The 7,609-nt window shown below is 42.7% G+C and overlaps 1 long non-coding RNA gene across 1 annotated transcript; it reads left to right on the top strand.

Moving 5' to 3' along the window:
* Positions 1-334: 334 nt before the first annotated feature.
* Positions 335-4,229, top strand: LOC150042821 (uncharacterized). The gene is made up of 4 exons (XR_016533527.1): positions 335-475; positions 1,717-1,825; positions 2,684-2,847; positions 4,100-4,229. It is a non-coding gene; the product is annotated as an uncharacterized LOC150042821 (long non-coding RNA).
* The last annotated feature ends 3,380 nt before the right edge of the window (positions 4,230-7,609 follow it).

Consider the following 7,609-nt stretch of genomic DNA (forward strand, 5'->3'; position numbering starts at 1 on the left):
CCTCCAGGGGTTTGCCCTACCCATCCCTCCTCCAACTAAATAAAATAGTTTTTCCTTGAAGGCCTGGGTCATTTCAGGTCAGGCTGATCTTTCCTGAGACTCTTCCTTGGCCTGGAGAGACTCTTTCTTGAACTTCAGAGGTGAGAAATCTCAAGGATGCATGTCTGAACCTAACATTTGGGACAGCATTCTGCCTCCTCAGACAACAGGCGCTGGCACACGTGCCAGGCTCAAGATCCCCCCAAATCCTACCTCCTAAGGTGATAACCTACCATCTTTCCTTACTACTATGATGTCAATGATGATACAAGTCCTTCTGTACTAAGACCCCAGAAACCGCAGGCATGTTTACATATTCAATTTCAAACCGGAATACAATACAAAAGGCCATAGCCCTGTAAAGCTCTTACAGGAAATGACTGGAGAGAGACAGAGAGACATCATGGACACACACAGCCAAGGCCTCACATTCGGGGTAAGAGATCATGGCAAAGAATCCTACCTGTCTCGTCACCACCTCTGTCCTCTCAGTTCTGTAGGATGCAGCCGGTAAGACAGCCACACCTGCTTGCCGAAGTCCTGTGGCCACCTGCCCAAGCTTTTTAAGAGGAAGCAGAAAAGAGCCAGAGGAGAGCTTTGCTGGTTGTTCAGACAGTGCACAGGCATGCAAGGCCATGGTCTAAGTGGGTCCATTCCAGAGACAGGAAGGAGGCCTCAGGCAAGAGAGCCAGCTGGACCCAGTGTCCTTCTGACTACTCATCTGTTTCCCCTGTTCTCTCTGATGATGGGAAACTGGAGTGGGGGCTTTCTTTCCTTGCCACTCTGATCCTTTGCTATTCCAAAAGAGCACCCACAAACCATGAGTGCCTGCATCAGGCCTGTGGCTTTGTTAAAACTGCAGTCTCAGCCCCATTCCACGGCCACTTGCACCACTCCTGTTTTGGGCCACACCTCCTTAATCTCCAGGCCTTAGCTTATCCCTCACTTTCAACATGGATGGGGGTGCTTTGTGATGCCCCTCCTGTAAAGTCTGTCCACTGCCCTTTGTCCTTGGTCTTCAGGGACAAAAATTAACATAAAGCATCTGTTCTGTGCCAGGCATTACCCCCTGAAGCCTCATTGATTTGTTGGTATTTCCAGTGTGTACAGGAAACAAGCCAGGCTTTAGAAAGGTGTGGGGTTCTGACTACAATCACAGCTACTTGGTGTCAGAACTGGGATTAGAACCTGTCCATGAGCACCGGCTCTGCCACGGCTGCTCTTCTCCCCACCTCCATGCCATACCTGAGCTTGTCAGCTTTTCCAGCCTCGATGCTTTTTGCTCTGCTTTCTGTTGCTTGCATAAAATGTGAACACAAGTTTGCCAGTTTACACTATGGACTCTCAGTTCCATAGGGCAGAAGTAGCAGATGAAGGCTGCTGGGTTGGGATTGGGGGTGGGGGGGTGAGTTTCTCTGCTATGAGTCTCAGAAGATCAAGGTCTCAGAAGATTTGGGGAATGCTCACTTCGATTCTTGGCAGAATGCAGTTCCACAGAGTTGAAGAGCAGAAGCCTCTATTTTCTTCCAGGCTGTTGGCTAAGGGTGGTTCTCAGCTTTTGGGGGCTTTGACATCCCTAGTGTGTTGCGACCTTCATTTTTAAAAGCCAGTCCTGGTGAGTCACTATTTGTCAAGTTTTGATTCCTCTTCTGTGACATGTCTCTTCTTTCTGGACAGTTCTCTGCTTGGAAGAGTGCGTGTGAGTAGATTAACCCACGTGAAATCACTCCAGGATCGTTTGCTCATTGCGAGGCTTGATTCCACCTGCAGATTCCCATTTGCCAAGGTACATGACTGCATTCCCAGACTCTGGCTTTCAGGATATGGATATATTTTTAGGGTGTCCTTTTTGCCTTCCACATATTGAAACTCAATTATGCCAACACTCTCTATCTCCACTTTTACTCCTCGTTGATCTTTTCTAGTCTTTTCTTTTCCCTTTTTATTTTAAAGTCCTTTAACCCATATCTAGTTGTTTGGCATTTGCTTCATATCTCTCCCCTACCTACACCTGGGGACACATTAGTGACCTTCAGGCAACTTTCTGTGTCACTATCAAGCTTTCCCACCTGCAAGCCACTCATCCTGGATCTTCCTTTGCTGAGCTTTTGCCCACAGGGGACCTCTACACACATGTAGAAAGTTGGACAAGTTTTCTCTCAAGGTCAAGCAAGGGTATAGGCCCTGTGTTCAAGTTCGAGCTCCAGTACTACCACAAAACCAAAGTCACCTTCTCCCAAGACAGCAGCTGACATTTTATTGCAAAATTTCTGGCTTTTATTTGATAGATTATGTATGCAAAACTCCAATTGAAGAAACCTGAACAGTACCTAGGAATCAGGGATATGATTTTACAGCATCCATCAAAACATATCAGTACACTGGATTCTTTTTCAGCTGAGGGTAAATAATTTCATGTCCTTAAATGTCACACTTTGATAGAAAGGAATATAATTTGGGAATTAAGCCTATGAGCCACCTTATGGAATGACAGAAATTGATTTGGTCATATACATGTAAATTCCCTTACAGCTTTAGAAAACACATTAACCAAGAGATCAGCATTAAATGTGGTTACATAAGTGTAATTACAGGGAGAACAACTGTGATTTACATGCTATAGAAAACGCATTTTCTCCATTAGGGATAAAGGAATGGGCCATCTCACAATGAAATCACAAATGGTCTCAGCTACGGAGAAGCCAGGGATGTACGTGACGATAACCCAAGGTGCTGTTCGATCTTTTTCCATGGGCTCGTTACTCAGCTGCACTGACTCACCTGTGGAGGCAAATGACAACCTAGCAGGCATGCATCCCATTGTTTCTGGGTTTTCACAGAACTGGGAGCCCCAGTCCTTCAAACTGTAGGAAATAGGACATGCTCCTAGAAATGACTTACAAAAGTAAAATAGGGGTCCAGGAGCATGGTCTAGTGGTAGAGTGCTTGCCTCGCATGCACAAAACCCTGGGTTCAATTCCTGGCTACCACCTGCACAGAAAAAGCCGGAAGCAGTGCTGGGGCTCAAGTGGTAGAACACTAGCCTTGAGAAAGCCCAGGATAGTGCCCGGGCCCTGAGTTCAAGACCCAAGACTAACAAAAAAAATAAAACAGGCCTTGCTAAAAGGTGGCCAAACATAGTCCTTAAAATTAAGTCCTAGGCAACCCACAACTGTAATCCTAGCTACTCAAGAGCAGAGAAGTGAGGATCACGGTTTGAAACCATCCCATAGAAACCAGCAAAATGCCACAAGTGGAGGTGTGGCGCAAGTGGTATATCACCAGCCTTGAGCAAAAAAAAAAAAAAAAACTGAAGAGAGAGTGCCCAGGCTCTGAGTTCAAGCCCCAATACTGGGACAAAACCAATTATTATTGAGTTTGACTTTACTTTCCTGCATGTCACCACCCCGTCCCAGGTAATTCATAAAGTACTTGAGTGTCTAGAAAAGTTGACAGGTGTGGAGATTCCCCTGAATTGGTGGGATTTGGTGTCATGGCTGGAATCAGCATGCGGAATAAATTCATCTGACTCGAATGGGGAGGTACCTGGGCAGTGGTCCTGTACACCAGCCCCTTGGAGAAGATATGGAGCACTAACTCAAGTGGTAGAGCAACAGCTTTAAGCACAAAAGCTCTGAGATAGCAGCAGGCCCTGAGTTCATGTCCTAGGACTATTGTGTGTGCATGTGCACACTCACACAGAGAGAGAGAGAGAGAGTTCTTTTATTTCTGTCCTCCATTCTCTGTGCTTTCCCCGCACATTTCTCAGCACAAGGTCAAACTTCATCTATTAAGAACTTACAGTTCTCACAGGCTTTAAGGCTCTGTGAAGGCTTTAATGACTGACACAGAAATGCTTCTAAATGGCTGAAAAGCCCTCATTTGAGTCACATTCCCCTGACTCTCTCTCTCTCTGAAAAATGGGCTTTTTTCTAAATGGACACTGTAGCAAATTGCTGATTTCTTACCCTACTGCTTACAAAAACACTAAAGACGGGGAACAGTTATTTTGCATTCTCTTTCTTGGGGAACAGTCATTCTGATCTTTTACCACTTATAGATATTCAGAGCCCTGGCAATCACTCCATATCCTCATGAGAAATCATTGGAGCCAAGAACCCCCTTCAAGAATTTTAATTTGCAATCAAGCCAAGGGCTTCTCTAGTAAATCAATCGAGAAGCTTTCTGGTAAAGCAGCGCCATTAGGGTGTCATGAAGATTTAGTGCCGGTCCACTATGAAGAGCTGTCCTTCAGGGTTTTCCAAGTTAACCACACTAGGCCATAGCTGGTAAATTATTGCCTTCCTATGGTCTTTCTCAAAGAAGCAAGTCCTATCGACTTAGTAAAATACACTAGTAAACAAAAGACAGGAGATCCATCCTAACTACAGTTACTTTTTCTTTTAGCTTCTTTTCTTTTTGCCAGTCATGGGGCTTGAGCTCAAGGCCTGAGCACTGTCCTTGGACTTTCTCAAGGCTAGAGGTCTACCACTTGAGCCATAGCACCATTTCCAGCTTTTTTCTATATACGTGGTACCAAGGAATCGAACCGGGGTCTTCGTGTATGCTAGGCAAGCACTCTACCACTAGGCCAAACTCCGGGCCCTTCTTTTCTTTTTCTTTTTTTTTTAAATTTTGATTTTTGTGCCAGTGTTGTGGCTTGACCTCAGAGACTTAACGTTTGTGCTCTTCCAGCTTTTGGGTGTCAGTTGGAGATAAGAGTCTCACAGACTTACTTATCTAGGCCGGCTTTGAACCATAGTCATCAGATCTCAGATTCCTAAGTCACTAGGATGAAAGATAAAAGGCATGAATTCATTTTCAACTCTTTAACGCCTACTGAGCACCTGAACTCCAGGTAGGTGGTACATACTATGAGACAGGGGTCACAAATTCTATCATTAGCAACATCTAATGTGATGCTTCTCAAAAGATTCAGTCTAGCAGAGTTGAGGGTCAAGAGAGATAGAAGGAGGCCAGGAGTTTGGCCTAGTGGTAGAGCGCTTGCCTAGCATGCACAAAGACCTGGGTTCGAGTCCTCAGTACCACATACATAGAAAAAAGCTGGAAGTGGTGCTGAGGGTCATGTGGTAGAGCTCGGGCCTTGAGAAAGTCCAAGGATAGTGCTCAGGCCCTGAGTTCAAGCCAGGACTGGCAAAAATAAGAGAGAGAGAGAGAGAGAGAGAGAGAGAGGGAGAGGTGGGGGGGGGGTCATGCTATTCTCTAGGCTTCAAATGAGAGCCCAGAGTCAGGAGAGAAAAGGAATGCACATTTCTTTGGTGTCTGTCCCATTCTCACCATTCTGCTAAGTACTATATACTTCTTTTCTTGCTGGTCACCTGGATGGCTTCTTTTGTATGATGGTCAAGAAGCAGACTGTCCTGCTCAATTTCAGAGTCAGTCATCAGCTGGTAGTGTGGATAGGTCTAAAACTCACCCTCCTGCATATTATAAAACAGGATTATTTCCAGGACTGGCAGCATATGTTCCAGCCATGTATTTTTGTCACTTACACTGAAGATCACTAAGCAACAGAGCCATGGTGTAAAAGTAGGTAGAGTGTCCTTTTTCATATCTCTCACAGACAAGAACAGTGTTTATTTATTGCTTCTCTTTCCTAATGGTTATACAAAACTCAAGCCTTCTGTCTCCCTGGACACAGAGTCGAATGACAGCATGTAACTCTGGGTAAAATTTACAGAATGTCTTGCCACGACAACTCCTTCATCTTCATTTATGGTTATTATTCCCCCTTCCATGGGTGATAAAACTGAAGAAATTAACTCACTTGCACCTAACTTTCTAAATGAAAGGTGGTGAAGGGGAGTTGAACCCAGATTTCTGACTCCACAGTCTACCTACTTAACTGGGCATTTTTTAGATAAGATAGCAATGTAAAACAAAAAGGCACCTATGTCTCAAACTGGTATACCTTGTTAATTTGATGTCCTCTGTGAAAAACGAAAACAACCTTCCTTATTTTGAAGTATATATCTTTTCCTATCATAAAGTAACAAGAAATGCCTCAATGTCCAATAACAAATTCACAATCCAAAAGAAGGAATGTACTCTATTCTCAGGTCTGTTGCTTTGGAGGCAAAATATCCAGCAGGCTCTCCTAGTACCCCGCCCCCTCACAGACAAGCACCCTTCAAAATCAGACCTGATGCAATGCCAGAAGAAGCAAAACTTGCCTTTCCATAAAAGCACATCAGAATCCAATCTCAATCTTAAGACATTGACATTTTTATCATAGTACTGGACTCTCTTTGGATACAGGTTTAAAAGGCCAGATTTCCCTGTCTTCTGCCCCAAATATAAAACTGGGTATACAAGTACCAAACTAAGTGATCTTATTTTGTTTCTGACACCCCTAAAACTATCGTGCTATTGTTTCTAATGCTTTGATGACCTGAGTTGCAAAGTCTCAGGCCTTGAATATAAATACTGACTCCTTGCTGCAGTCAGAGGCTAAGTACATACTGAAAAACAGAGCCAAGACTTTGCATCCATCTCCAGATGAATGAGAAAATAAATTTCATAGTACTTATCATCTTAGAATGCTGAAGTAACCATCGAGAATCCTTATCTTTTCCTAAAGTTGTAGAAAACAAAGAAACTAAATGTGTCCTATCTTACCTTTCTTTATAAATGAGTCAGCCCTCCTGTTTAGAATTAGCAACACGGACTCGGTCCTAACTAAGAGTCCAAAAAGCATTTGTTTTTCTTTTCTGCTTCTAATTTGTTTTAATTTTTGTTCATTGAATGGTCCTTAAGATTAATTTTCTGAAAGTGTGGCCTTATAAATTACTATGAATTCCTCAGCTAATCTTTCCAGGTCTGTTAGAAAGAGAAAAATATGTTTGATTACAGACAGGCATATAACCTGCATTTGGCAATTGCTTCTTTTGATTAGATACATTGTTCTGTAACTTGCATGTAACCCCTTCATTACCTAGAATAAGTAAAACCCTAAAGCAACATGAACATCCTGTTCATGCTCATAATGTTAATAATAAAAATGATCACTAAATTAATGAATGAGTTTAAATCCTATGCACCAATTTATCCAAATGACGAAACATACACATGTTCATAGAAGTTATTCTTTAGAGAAAGCTAGCATAATCAGGTGATAAAAATATCCTACATGCCAAGATTTTGCTGACAAGGGAAAATTCCAGTATCTTCAGACAGCTGACAACTTTAATTGTCAAATCATATTTGTTATGATCACCTCTATAAGCCTTATTTTCTGTTGCATTCAATTTGTACAAATTTAGCCTCTTTAGTCTTCAATGTCTCCTCCTGACACAAAACCATGCTAATTGTGATTGAAATATGAATCTGATTTTCTATAACTGTCCTTTGAAAGGAAATAGATATCTCTAATAAAGATTTACCCAGAGAAAATATAAAGGTGATATATAAAGGAAACCTGGAAAAAGTATTACATGATTGAAATTTTTTTCCTAAGAATATTGTTATACGCCCTTCACAAGGTCCTGCTGGGGGATTTAATTTTAATCCACCAGAAGCCTCTAGTGTGGTGCTAGCTAAAAGTCTGATT

The sequence above is a fragment of the Megascapheus bottae genome, chromosome 33, assembly GCF_031878675.1.
Source record: "Megascapheus bottae isolate mThoBot1 chromosome 33, mThoBot2.hap1, whole genome shotgun sequence".
Lineage (NCBI taxonomy): Eukaryota > Metazoa > Chordata > Mammalia > Rodentia > Geomyidae > Megascapheus > Megascapheus bottae.